Genomic DNA, 15,521 nt, shown 5'->3' with positions numbered 1-15,521 from the left:
CGAAGCTAATAACAAGTGTATGGAAAATTGATTTAATTGTTGGAATGCCTGTATGGGCTCAGGAGCCTATTTTGAAAACAATAATGGCATTTTTTATTAAAATGCGTGAACATGTTTTTTTTTTGTAATTTCGGGTTAAATTCAGTGTATCATAAATAAGCAAGAAGCAATTAATATAATGGCATTAAACTTTGCACGAATAATGCCTTCAGCGTGTGCCACCTTATGACAAAAAATTGTTCAAATCCAACCAAAACTGTTCAAAACCCTAGGTACCGAATATGTAGACCCCAGTACCTATAGTTGACTTTAGATCGAAAATGACGGTCAAGGTGTGATATATGTATATTACTGGAGTTAAGGGATTAGCCTTCTGTTATAACGGATTGTTTGTATTTCAAGAATGGGTTGAATCGGACCAATACTTCCCTTAGCCCCCATATACTTAATATAAAAAATTTCGGGCTTCCGGCTGACTTAATACCCCATATATCGGCCATTATGTGAGTTATCTCAATAAGAATGAGAGAGCGTGTTTTACTATTTACAATGTATTTTTATGCCTAAAACGGATAAAATTGGGCGAAAACTTGACCTAGCCTCCATATAACTAAAATCAGGATCATCAAACTATGATTGCTGTTTGTATGTCAGGTACCTTAATGAAACCCAGGGAACATTTTATTTGTATCTGGTATGTAGTATTGGCAAAAATAGATAAAATCGAGTCAATACCACCCAAGACTTCCATATATGTACCACATATAAAAAACTTCGTTTTTCTAACAAACCTTATGTTAAATATGTCGGTCAGCGTAGGAGTTATATATACATAGTATAGGTATATATAAAATGACTTGGATTTCGATGCTCTGGTTGACTTCCCTTCGCTGATTTTTTGATTCGCTTGATTTTTCCAAATTAAGAGTGTGTAAAATGTTCGGTTGCATCCGAATTTATCCTTTCCTTACTTTTTTTATTTATTTTATTTTTTTCTGGTTTTATTTTGGTTTATTGCACTCTGCAAAATATGCAGAATTGATATTTTTTGAGAATTTAGTGCATTTCTATGTAAAAGCAAACTCGGAATTTAATTTTAAAGTTAAATATTCAAACATCCATTGAATATTTCACACTTTTGCTTTCGCCTTAAACTAATTTACACATGATTGCGCAGTATATTGAAAAATTATTTTCCTCATGCAACAAATGAAATATTGCCAAGGTGTGCGCACTTGTGTGTGTATTCGAGTATACAATGTACCGTAACATGAACGAGACTGTATACGAATGCACGATTTTATGCAATATAGGCACACATACATGCCAGCATGAGTATTTGCTACAACTCGTGCAAATAAATTTGTTATAAGAAGTGTTTCGTTTTTATTGCCGAGGAGAATATATTTTTCGTTAAAGCAACGAAAGCTGACGCTGATACACACCTACGTACCGACTTTCGCGCAAAGGCAAATCAATTTGTATAGATTGAGGAGTGCCGGGCCATGTATGCGAACACAAGCGCAATATTCTCCACCCAAATGCATTTACATTTTCCTTATTTCAATAAATTTGTTATTTGCCAGCAAAAAAGCTTCGCAAGGCATTTTAATTTATTTATTCTTTTTACACTTTCACGCAACAACAACAGTGTTTGGTCGCGAGCCGCGAGCCTAAGGCGCAAATGGTGGCGTTGTGGCGGGAAAAGTCAATGAAATCGATGAAGCTGGCGAACAGCATGTAAACATACGCGACAATATGTTTGAGCAAAAGCATTGCAATTGGAAAACAACAACAACAGCGCTATATTAACAAGTACAAAAATAAGGTGCAACAGTTAACAGGCAAACAACATATGTGAAAATCCGAAAAGAATATAGCGGCCATATATTATTCGTAGAGCAAATGAGCACAGACTCAGGCAGAGACCCAGCAAGGGATTTGGAGAGTGATTGGTCTTATATCCCGAACTGGGTATATTAAGTTTACCATAAAGTTTGTGACATCGAGTAATAAACGTTGGGGATCTCATGTGGTATATAAACACTCCACTAGAGTTGAGGTGAGTCGATCTAGCCATGTGCGTACATCTGTATATACGCGAACTAGTCACTCAGTTTTTGAGATATCGTTCCCAAATTTTGCACACATCTTTTTCTGTCCAAGATAATGCTCATTTGTCGGAATCACTAATATCGGAGTACTATAGCATATAGCTGCCATACAAACTGAGCTATCCCAAACAAGTTCTTGTATGCAAAACTTTGTCATTTAATAGCTTCACGAACATTTTCATTGATTAGTGGAAAAAAGCAACGCTACAATCTCCGAATATATTGTTCAGATCGATAAATTATAACATATAGCAGTCACACAAACTGGCCGCTGAAAATTAATATAGAGATCTTCTTTTCTATCAGATCACATACAATAAGTATGTCTGTACACTAACCAGCTTGGACCAGTTCAGAAGTGGTTCCAATATCCCAAAACTACTTTTATAAGGCCACAAGCACAAAACCGACCTGTACAGCGCCGTAACGACATTGTGGCAAAGTGGTTGAATGCTTCGCTGCTTGCTACACGCCATGCGATGAGCAACTGGCTGGCTGCCTTAACGCAGCTACTTGAGTGTGCGAATGAATGTGTGACTTTGACTTCTGTATACTTTCAACAGCACTTACATTATACGTTTGAATATTCATGTGTCAGTGCGATGGTTGTTGTTGTTGTTGTAAGTGTGTTTGTGTGTGTCTGTGCGCCTGTGTGCGGTGTTGTTTGGCTCAGTACGCAACTTTTATGTCGTAAAGTCTGAAATTGATTTTCGCGCGAATCATTAACTTGGTTAAGAGTTCACTGTATACAACTTACTGTCCTCCAACGCGCACTCGCACACGCACACACACACAGGCACACGTGCACTCAACCATGCCCAGGCGCAAGCAGCCGCACATATGCCATGCGAATGGCTTAAGGGCCTTCGCTGCTTGGGTTCCTTATGTGCGGCATATCTTAAGCATGCCAAAAGCCACACGCACTCACACACACACACACACACACGCGCATGTAAACTCTGGAGCGTGCTGCACTTTGGCAAGAATGTCTTGTTTCCTGTGTATTCGTCGCTTCCTTCCTGTTGTGTGCGCATATTTTAAAAATTCAAATTTAAATAAAGTTCACTCGATAATTTCCTGCGCTCGTCCGCCACTGCCTGCTGCCACATAATGCTGCGCATATGTGGGCACACACTGCCTTGCCTGTGGCAGCAGTGAGTCGGCAGTTACGCAATTTACAACTAAATAAAAAGCATAATTTCCTGTTTCGCTGCACATTGTAGAAATTCTTTTGCAATTACTTGAGCTCTGGCCTTCTTACAACAACAACGCAACAACACCAATGTTGAAGTACACGCTCACGAGCCATAAATACAGTGCTTTGACGTTTTCACTTTCCGCTTGCTGCGCTCGCTCTCACTCGCTGACTTTGTAATTTACATTTGCCTTTCTCGCAATCATATGCCATGAGCTCAACCAGTTCTTGGAAGAAAGTATTTTATACCCACCCATTTGTAGTCCGATATGGATGTGCATTTGAACAAGTAAATTATTTTAACTTAACTGCCTTTAAAGATTCTATAAGCATCTTAATATGTATTAGAAGCGTTAGCGTCGTCAAAACTTTGATTGGTGAAGTGGTTCAAGATATTCACACTTTTTGTAGTGCCGAAAAGCTTGGAGCAGCCAAAAAAGTGGAGACGGAGTCGGCGTAGATGACGCATTACTTACGGTCTCTTCCACTAAACAGCTGAACACTAAAGACATCAAATAAGCTACTTTCTCATTTTGTTATAGTTAATTTAAACAAGCTTCAGTAAAGTTTTCGAAAAGCCTTCCATTTTTACGAAATATTGATTCTACTTAAGGGCTTACAAGGGCTTCCTCGGGTAAAAAAAACAGTTTTTTCCAATTTTTTTTTCTCATATAAAAAGTTAAATATTTTATTAGAACTATTTACTGTCACGAATATACCCTATTAACAAAGACATTGTGAAATTTTTGGAAAAAAATATTTTTCATTACGACGCCATTTCCGGTGACTCCTCAGAAAAAAGATGCGCCTTCGTTGGCAGCTAAAGTTCATCTAAAGTGAAAGAATTTCTGGAAAAACGCATCAAAAGACGTCGAGGCTGTATCTGCGAAACTAATACTCGGATCAACTTGAAAATTTTCGATAATATTTTAGAGGTGTTGTAGAACTTAACAATTCAATGAAAAACGTTTTTTTTAAACCAGTAAACCCATGTAACTCCTTAAAAGCATATTTGTGAAAACAGTGACAGAAACGGACAAGTGAAAGTAAATCGCAGTAATGAGGGTCATCAGTAGTCCAAACAATTAAAAAAAGTAAGTGCGACCTCGACCACTAATAGGTTCATAGCTGTCCTTTGTGATTTTATAAAAAATCCTGTAAATCAAGCTTATTTTTCAGCAAAACTCCTGTTGGCCAATATAAATTTGCTCAAGCATTTAACTTCTATTCACACTAACTTGATGCAACATCTAAAAGTGTGAAGTCCCAAGTGTTTAAGCTCTGATCTCGCAAAGGTGAGCCAATCTAGTTGAAGATAATATCACCTCGTATTCTTCCATACAACTTCTACAGCTGGCATCCAGTAAGATTCTGAACCTTACAGCCGATAAGGCAGCAACCTGTAAAAACCCCTACAAGGAAGAGTCTAACATTGCTAAAGGCAAAGAGCACAATGGATCTCTTACTATCGACTTTGGACCAAAAGGATCTGCTGAAGCGCATACACCAATGGTAGCCAAATTCACGCGAAGCTCTACTAAGCAGTGGTAGAACACACGAATAGACCAGGGAGCACCGATCCGTTCCCATACTATTGATAGCGGGGCTAACCGTTCTTTGCCAGCTCGTCAGCTTAACACATGCTTGCGATTCCGCTGTAGCCTGACACCCATACTGGCCGTATACATCTTTAAATTGATATTATTTAAAAAGAACCGAAATCTGGCCGCCTACTTTACGTATATCATAATATTAAGTGCTATATGATTTTTTCTTCTTTACTGGTGTGGAAAACGCTTACGCGGTTATAACCGAGTTAACAGCAGCGCGCCAATCGCTTTTTTCATTTCACGATTTGGCGCCAATTCAAGATATCAAGTGCAGACAGGTCCTTCCCCAAATCTCTCCAACGGAATGGAGGTCTCCGTGTTATCCTCTGCTTCCCCCGGCGGGTACAGCGTCAAAAACTCTCAGAGCTGGAGTGTCCGTTCAGATGACGTGACCTGAGTGATGTCAATGTCGTCGTATATCTCTTTCAGCTCATCGTTCCATCCACTGCGCTATTCGCCGTTGCCAATGCGTTTAAGACCATAAATCTTCCGCAGAACCTTTTTCTCGAAAACTCGTAACGTCGATTCATCAGATGATGACGTCGTACATTCCTCTGCACCATATAGCAGGATGAAAAGAATGATTGACTTATAGAGTTTGATCTTTGTTCGTCTAGAGAAGACTTTACTTCTCAATTGCCTACTCAGTCCCAAGTAACACCTGTTGGAAAGTGATGTTCTGCGTTGGATTTCAATACTGATATTGTTGTTGGTATTATTACTTGTTCCAACATAGATGATCTTATCTACGACTTCGAAGCAATGACTGTCAACAGTGACGTGGGAGTCAAGTCACGAATGCGACTTATATTTGATTTAAGACAGGAGATATTTCGTCTCGCCCTCGTTCACTACCACACCCATTTACTTTGCTTCCTTATCTAGTCTGGAGAGGGCAAAACTGATGGCGCGGATGTTGAGGCCAATGATATCAATGTCATCGGCGTACGCCAGCAGCTGTACGCTCTTATAAAATATTACGTCTTCTCGATTCAGCTCAGCAGCTCGAATAGGACGCTAGCATATAGACATAGTAAATTCCAGATGAATTTGAAGCAAATATTATGCAACAAATTCCATATACGAGCCCTATAAATATTTACGTTATAATTCAGTGAACACAAAAGTTGAGTTTTCGCTTAAATTCAAGAAGTGTTACTTAAGAAATACAAAAGTATAAAACCATAAACCTTTACACCTGCCATCATTGAGATGGTCCTTGTCAATTTCAAGAAAATTATACTTTGTTTCGAGTAAAACAAAATAGGTCACCTCCTCCCCGTGGAGCCACAGCAGCAATTTACGTACGCAGTGCATTTCGGCAAGCAAAGTAAGCACTCGCCTTTCACAGAGCTCAATGTCATGCAGCCACCGTTCACGCGCAGCGGCAAGTACTTGAGGCAACAGTAAAACAACAACACCGAACGCCGAAAAAACACAGAGCCAACATTATTTTCCACACCTCAGATGTACACAGCAGTGGAACAATAGTGATCCTTTGGGGGTGAAGATGTAAGGGCGAAAAACGAACAGTGAATAAATAAAAAATGCGACACGGCGCACACAATGTGGCAGGCCACACCGCGAACGTGCAGATGGCAGCCATATGACACTGAGCAAATATAACGCACAAAATGTGGAAGACAAAAAATAAAAGTAACGTAATTGAAAACACGAAAGGAAATAAGAGAAAGGATATTCAAGAGCACCGCGCGGAATCTGTTTGAGAGAAAAGTGACACAGGATAAGACAGAGCCAGCAATACGGTGAATGCACCGAGCGGACGAAGTTGTTACGGTAGCACCGCTGAACATGCAGAATTAAACAAATATGATTACACGATTTATTTATGTAAGAGCTAGAGTAAACTGCTTCGTGTTTTTTTTTCGTGGAACGCTTTTAAGCGTGCGGTATGGTCCGGTGCTTTTTCAGTTTTTTTCCTTCTACACTTTAAAGATAGGGTAGCCAAATGGATTCTTATCCTATTAGTTGCCAAACTCGTATTGGTCCAATTTGTAACTTATCATCTATTACTGCTTGTTGCTTATAACAACAGCACACCGGCCTAAAAACTTAGTTGTGGTTCGTGAGTCTTATTTTTCTTTGTTTGTGTGGATTTCCACAGCAAAATTTTGCTCTTGTACCTACTTCACAATTTGATCTATGAGTGAATACGTAAATTTCTCCATCAGCATTGCCAGTAACTGTAGCTTCTACACATTTTGCTCTCATTCATGGCCGTGTCACTAATCTAGCCGGAGTTCTGTAATAGGATCCACAATGATACAATGACGGCTTCGAAATGCAAAGGAACAGTTATAATAGTGCTAAAGAGTGTAAAAAGCCGTTGCAATCACCAGTTAAGCCAACACTAGGATGCAATTAGTTACAAAAAGAACATTATCAGCGTACAAGAATACGAGGGTTGCCTTTTAGTTTTCGGTACCAGAGAACAAAATCAAATATTAACCACCGAATAGTGCTTTTTTGGTATAGAATGTATGCTGACACCACTACGTGTCTCAAGCCCACGATAGGTCACATGATAATATTGCCATATCAGCTTGCGCAAGGTATCAATAGTTTCCTGAAGAACAACTGAATTTGAACGACCTTGACGAAATTAGTCTTGAAGTGATTTACTACCGCGATTGTATAGACCACACCATCGATAAACGCTGGTCCTTGTTGGATCTTCTTCGCCAAAAATTTAATTAAGTTCATCGATGCACTTTTGCTGAGTTAAGCCGCGTCGGAAATTATAAAAAATAATCGTGCGAAATTGTTCGCGATTTAATTCCATTTTTTGGTCAATATGAATAGTTTAAGTTACTGTAATCAACAAAAAAAAAACGCTCGTATGCCAAAAAGTAATGAGTGTGTATAGCAACAAATAGTCAAACTTTTCGGTAAAGTTATGAGCTGCCACTATTCTTGCCCAACTCAGAAATATAAAGGCAACCCACGTACAATAACAATCTATTTTCCATAATTCTTTCTTGCCACTACTTTTGTCTATTCATCGACTTGACTGCTGTTCTTCTACTATTATTATCACTGAGTTATGTTCACACTGTGCGACACAAGAGCAAGCTGCCAGCCACTTGCCTCTACCGTTACCATCACTGAGTTAGAAACGAAAGAATAGTATTTGATGCTCATGCCGAAGCTGAGAAAAGAACGGAATAATTATTATTTGCTGATAAATCAAGCGTCGATGCGATGTGGATATATTAATTTAAATACTTTTTTAGTTTACTTAGAGTGACGCTCATCACAATGTATTTCTCTATATACTATATACTATGTATGTATGTATAAAACAAAAACAATTGCTTTAATTTCAGCAACCATTGTGCGTCGAAAGCAGAAAGATCGAAGCAGCTTCGACAAGCGGATAAACCACTTGCACTGATTGCAAACATCCCGTTGCACAGGCGCCTGACAAGCCAATGGCCGTGGATAAGCAATGGCTTGCCATGCTGTCCCGGAGTGAACGTTGCACATACTGTATATACGAGCACAGCTATGTAAGTGCAAGCGCAAGCCATGTGACAGTGTCACAACAGGAACCGTCAAAGCAAAGAAAATCCACGACTCAGCACGTGAGACTCCAATTTTGCCGAGCATGTGCGGATGCTTGGCAGTGACGTCGTGCAATGACAATAACTCAGAGCAATCAATTTCGACTTTGTAATACTCGTTTGTTTTTTTGCATATATGTATGCGTGTACGTTTGTCGTTGTCGTTGGTCGGTTGACTGTTGAACGCCACAAATTGCCGACATTTATTACATTGCTTTGATTTCGGATTGTTGCTTTGCGCAGCCGAAGTAGCAATCAGTTGTAAGTGATTAGCGTCGAAGAACCGTAGCCAAAAAACACAGTTGCATGGCGAAGGACGAAAAAATAAAATGTTTAAAATAAGAAGACTGAATGCTCCACACACCAACATTGCTGCCTTAAATTCGCTTTAACTCTTTCGTACCCTTTCGTCTGGTAGCAAAAATTCACTCATAAGGCTCACAAGCACAAGCATTGGCAACAGTTTTCTTGTTGATTTACGTCTCCCAGTTTATGTTTAACCGAATTTCTCACTTTGTCAATATTTGTGGCCACAAAAGTATTAGTCCATCCGAAGGGTAAAAGACAAATGACCAACGAATAACATGTATTTCTGGCACAATAAATAAACTGCCCGGTTGGCAGCAACCTTCGACAAACGTCAGCAATAAATCAGTCAAATATTGACAGGAAGGAAGTTAACACAATTGGCACACATATATATGACTTTTGTGCGCATGTAGTTGTGTAGAATTTCACAAGTAAAAGCATGCTTGTAGATCATTCGCAACATTTCTAAAGAATTATAATTTTCTAAATTAATATCTTTTTTTGGTTGCGAACGATTTGCAAATGGTAAGATGGCGCAGCCTATAAATTATCAACATTGTGCGCTGAGTCGCTTCTGCCATGTTTGTCTATCCGTATATACCGTCTCAGTTTTTGACATATCGATCTTCACGGAACTGGACTTGAATGGCTGTCTAAGAAAATTATCAAATCAAAAATCAAATATTGTTTAGGTAGTTAGTTAGGAGTGCACCCTATTGTATTTCGGTCTCAATTAGCACTAGCTGTGCCATTTTGATGCACTAGTCGTAGACCTTTTCATTATTGCTATTACGTTTCACCTTCTCTTTCAAACCATTTTGTGATTTCGATGAAGCTACTAATGTTTGGTATGCTTTTTGTAGACATCCATTCCGGATTTGGAGCTAGATGGATTCCAAGTGTGCTGTGTCGGATCTGCAATAGGGCTGGGCACAGTGGCGTAGCTAGAACTTCGGCGCCCGGGGCCAAGGATGTTCTGCCACCCGCTTTATCTACCTACCTACAAGTTCCATGAGGTCGTTCGAACAAAAGTAAATTTTTACAAAACATCTTCGATATTAAGTATATAAAATTTAGGAACTAGAAGCCACGCAAATTCTGAAGTTCCAAAATTCTCACAATACGGTTTTTGAGGAAATTGATAGTAAATTTACAAGACATCTTATTAAAAGCCATAGAAAAAACCCATTTTCGCCCTTTATCTTGTACACTTTTGACACAATTTGCAAGAATTTTTGCCCGAATTGGAGTTCTAAAAAACAGCGAAGATCGTTTTTCCGCCTCCAAGACGTTGCGCCCGGGGCGACGGCGACCTTCGAGAAAAATGTTTCCTTATTCCCTAATATTTCGCAGCCTCGGCAGATGTTGTTGTGGGGCATACCCTACACATGTTCTCCAAATGGCCAAAGCTCTGTTAAGGTAGCAGTTAGTCGGTAGAAACTTTTGAACCTATTTAATAAGTCGTTAGTTCTTTTCTTGTCATATGTATACTGACCATAACTGTTTAGTTATATTGCATTTTGTTATATTTTTCCATCTATTATTTGCAACTTGTTGAAATTGTATATTGAGCTCTCTCCTGATCGATCCTAGAGGACTTGGTATTAGCTCTGCCTCGTATCCGTTTAGGAAAACTCCTGCCTTTGCCACCTAGTTGGTTTTTTCATTGTCCACAATGTTCCTGTGGCCGGGAGCCCAGATCAAGTCTAGGTGGAGCTTGTCTTCTAGTGCCTTCTTGCAGTTAAGAACTATGCTGGAATTATTCGTGCGTAACGATAAGGCCAGAAGAGCGCCTGGCCATCCGTGTATATTGTTGCTTTATGTATCCTCTCGTATCAATACAGCTTCGCAAGCCTTTTATATGCCCAGTACTTCCGCTTGGAAGATGCTAGCCGAGTTCGATAGGCGGATAGAGAAAGAAATGTACAGATCATCGGAATATACTACCGTGCCTACTCCGCAGTACATTTTGGACTCGTCAGTATATACTGAGATGGTATCTTCCTCTCCTATTATGACCCTTCTCCAGGAAGTATCTATTGATATCCAGCGTTGGGAGAATGTAGTCTGATTTATTGACGTTTACACTGAGTTGGTTTAGAACATCACTATGTCTATAATTCTTTTGATTCAAACCACCCGACTCTTTTATTCTTATTGCAGAACCATTGAACATGAAAAATTTGGAGGGTCGCTGTAACTAGTGCATCATTCTTCGATCTTCTTGAGAATAAAAATTTCGGTTGTAGTACGTTGGTCATCATGAACATATACCGTTATTTTTAAAGGTAAATTTTCAAATGAACTATCGAAATACCTATAAATTCCCATTAAATTTTTCAAACTCGGAAAGAAACTGGCCATGAATACTATTAAAGAAGAATCACCATAACGCTTGCTATATTTCAATACGACTCTAGCCATAACAAAAAAATTCTATGGCAAGCAGGGAAACCAAACATTTCTTGCAAAACACTTTACTACTGACTCAATTCAATTGATGCAGTGCGAGTATGAAAGCCGAGAGTACGAAAGTGAGATTAATAGAAATAGTGAACGGCTGGCAAACTACAACTCGTTGCCTTTCAGGTGCCATGAAAAGCTGATACTTCCGAGAGAAGCAACAGAATGCAATTAGAAGAAAATATGAAGGAAACTCTACAATAAATTTTTTGTGGAACTCTACTAGCATTGCTTATTATGTCGATCTAAAGTTACGTTTGTGGTAGGCAGAGCTTTTTCAGTGCAACGGTGGAAGTCTTAGAAATTTGGAAGGCGACAGGGCGCGCGCGGAGTAAGTTTAGACGGCAGCAATTAAGAGGCTGCCGCGTAATTGATGCTTCAAGTTGAGTTGCAAATGCCGGTCAAGTGTGCCAGTCATTCACCAAACAGAGCCGCCCGAAGTTGAGCAGTTGCGGAACTTTTGCTGCTTGCCAGTTGCAGCGCCGGCGCCCAAATAGAGAAATGAGCGCGCCATGATTTTCACTTCGGCGTTGAGGCAAAAGTTTAGCAACACAAACGCACACATGCATGCATGAATGCTTGGCAATAAATATGTAAATATCAGTGAATCCACAAAAATACATACACACACACATTAAATGTATGTGTGGTTGAAAACGAGCGGCAGCACGTAGCAATTTATACTTGAAATGAATTTATTTGCAACAAAAAGTCCGAATCATGCTTTTGCTAATTTAATGAATGAATGCTTCTGAAAATTATAAAATATTTGACGCGCTGCATGCTCCACGCAGTTGCCCAGCAATGGGCGCTGCTGCTGCGTCCGACCATGATAACTTAGTTTGGCACTCGGCAAAAGTTGTTCGGCATGCCACAGGACCACGGCGTGTTCCACGCTCAGCAAGCGCCGTACCGGGAGAGCAATCAAAATGTGAAAATGCACAAAAGGCCGCAAGTCTTTTTCGAACAAAAAAAAAAAACAAAGTTTTAGTGCAAAAATTTTCGAAAATTCGTATAATTCTCACAGGCCATAAAAATGTGGCATAAAATTTGATAACAACTCCAAAGCGTAGTGTCGCAATGGCACTCGCAGGGCTGTGGGGATCGGGTGTCCGGCCGTGCGCAAAAACTCACAAATCGCTTGTGACACGCAAAATTGTGTAGCAATAAGGCGAAGAGCAAATGAAAAAAGCGGCAAACTCGAGTGAAATGACATTAATTAAGTTGGCTGTCAGAAAAGCCACAAGGCAGTGGAGAAAAGAGTTTAAATTGCACGAGCGCCACAGAAGCAGAGAGGGAGAGCAAGCAGAGAGCTTCAAGCGATTAATGATGGCTAAAATAGTCATTAGCAGCGCTGTGCAGAAAAAGTGCGTTCGAGCAATGAATCGAGGTGCAAAGCTGAAATTAAATAAAAACATAGACGCAACGAGCTGTGCACGGCAGGAGCGAGGCGGCTAACCCAAGTTAAATGTACGCCGCTATGTCTATTTCTCATTAGATAAGTTGATAGCGCTGGCAGCGCCCAAAGTTGTCGCTGATAAGGACTCTTCTGCACAGGACATCAAATTGCTACTTGCAACATACATATACATATGTATACACTCGGTAAGGCTGCAAGCGTTTGTGCAATTAGTGTTGCTTTCATGTGTGCGTGCTTATAATAGAAAGTTGAAAATAACAAAAATGGCGTAAGCAGGAAAGAGTAAGCTTTAAAAACTCTTAAGATAAATACAACAACCAAACTTGGCGGAACACATTTGTTTCTGGTGGCATATCGGAATAGATCGACGCTGCTGTTTGCAATGTTCCATCTTTATACAAGTATGAGACGCACATAAGTAACTAAGATTAGCGAGATGATCCAAGGGCACGAAAACTTTTGTTGGGTGTGATGCTCACTCTTTCACTAAGCTCTATCTGAAGCTAAAGCCCAAGCATTTTAGAACTGTTCGAGGTAGGAATTTATAAGCGAAACTATCAACGAATTTTATTTCAGCTCAAAATTCATTCGAGCGCTGGAAAAAGGCATCAATCTGCATTCTCAAAACATTATTTCCGCGTGTTTGCAAAAATATCGCTTTTTATACGCTGAACATCGGCATTGTCATGATCAAGTTTTTGTAGGGAAACATTTTTAGATGACGAGATCTTCTCACGAAACTTGGCATGAATAATTGCCCGAGGTTTTGTTGCACACCTCCCAAGAAAAACCTTCGATCAGTTTACTTCAGCGTATAGCTGCCATATAAAGTGAACGGTCTAAATCAATTGCCTATATGGAAAACTTTTTCTTTTGACGATATATCTGCACGATATTTGGCATGGGTTATTCGCCAAAGCAAAGGTGCTATTTCCCAAAAAAATTATTTAGATCATGTAGAAGTAGCATATAGCTGTCATACAAACTGAACGATCGAAATAAAATTCTTGTATGAAAAACTGTTATAATTGAGAAGATATCTTCCCGAAACTCGATATGGATAATAATCGAGGGCAACTATACAATATCCAGAGAAATTGTTCAAATCGGACTATTATATCATATAGCTGTCATACAAACTGAACGATCGGCATCAAGTGCTTGTTAAGAAAACTTGTTTATTTGACAAGATATCCGCACGAAGTCTGGCAAGAGTCATTGTCCATGATAACGGTGTAATCTTCGAAGAAATTGTTCATATCGGGTTACTATAGAATATACCTGCCATATAAACTGGCTGCTAAAAACCAAGTTCTTTCAGTATTCCGATTTGTGAAGGTTACTGAAGCTTCGGCGCAACCAAAGTTAACTATTTTCGTGTTTTTCTTGTCTTTCTTTTTATGTTCTTTGTTCTATTTTCCCCTTCACAGCTTCCACCATGCACACACATATACTGTCATGTAAGTCAATAGCACTCTTTATACTAGCGTTCATTGCTGTTTTAGCTGAACGCGTACAAATTCCGAAGTAACTGTTTTCTCCATTTTCTTGCACCTCGATAACACAAGAACGTGCATTTTATTCGCTTACACATACGCGGGTAATGTTTGATTTTAATTTGCCTCAGTTCGCCTCCAGCTCGCTTGCGACATCCATCCTCAACTCATTTCACGGCGTTTTTGAATAGCAGTAACGACATGTTTTCACATTTCACTGTTGTTGTTTCTTCGCTTCCAAATAGCATTCGTTACGAAGCCCTGACAATAAGCAACTTACGCAACGCAACAACGCACTACACGCACATCATCATATAAGAAAGCTTCTATGGTATCATACAGTAAAACGTCGTTTTCGTATTTTTCTCATTTATTCTTCTCACAGTTGGCGCATTCCGCCGCCGCTGCAGTAATTTCGTGTTCATACGCGCTCACAGCTCCTAAATCGCAATTTCTTCGCAAGGCTTTCGCTTGATAGAAGGCGCTGTTTAATCGTGCGCTTGAATTTTTGCTCAACTGCGCTTATGTGTGTGTATGTACGTATACATGTGTGTAGATAAACAAGAGCTTATGAGGTTGCTTTGCACTTTGCTACTTTCACTAGGTGCTATTTTCGTGCCTGCTGACAACTTCACTGGTATTCACCTTCGTTTTCTCCTGGTTTTACACTTCAACATGAGTTGCGTATACGCAGCGTCACCTTAAATGCCAATCTTTTGTACGCTATGTATATAATAGTTATGAGCATATTTATGCAAGCTCTTATGCCTCCACAGTAGCAAATAAATCACTCCTTTCAACTAATTTCTTTAAGCATAAAAATTATTAATTTCGATCGTTTGCTGGTGAAGCGCCTTCATTCGAGTATCAGCAAAGTGGGCGAAAATCCTTTGGAAAATCTCTATCTCGAGTGGAAATTGGGCAAAATGACGAGGCAAGCAGTATTTGAAAGATATCGTTGTGATTTCTTCATAAAGCTCATATTATCAAAATACAGACCTGACTTAATCGAGTGCCGGAAAATTAAAATTTAAGCTTGTAGTAACTTAGAGAGACCTTTACATATCAAAATAACCATAAAACACTTAACCCATTTCTTTAGTTAGCAACTTGTTCATAATCAAACTAAAATAATTGATTTAAAGCGAAAACACGGAGTTTTCAATAGGGACGCTACAAAAGTGGACCGATAGGGACAGCAAACAACGACATACTTTTTCCGCTCTTTTGCCATTTCTCTTCAGTAAAGTTTCCCATTTCATCTTAGAAAGACATACGTTCCACCAATGAGTGGAACATATTTAAATTTGCCACCGAAATTCGGAGCCAG

This window comes from Bactrocera neohumeralis, chromosome 2 (assembly GCF_024586455.1).
Source record: "Bactrocera neohumeralis isolate Rockhampton chromosome 2, APGP_CSIRO_Bneo_wtdbg2-racon-allhic-juicebox.fasta_v2, whole genome shotgun sequence".
In the NCBI taxonomy this organism is placed as follows: domain Eukaryota; kingdom Metazoa; phylum Arthropoda; class Insecta; order Diptera; family Tephritidae; genus Bactrocera; species Bactrocera neohumeralis.
This window is presented reverse-complemented; position numbering follows the sequence as displayed.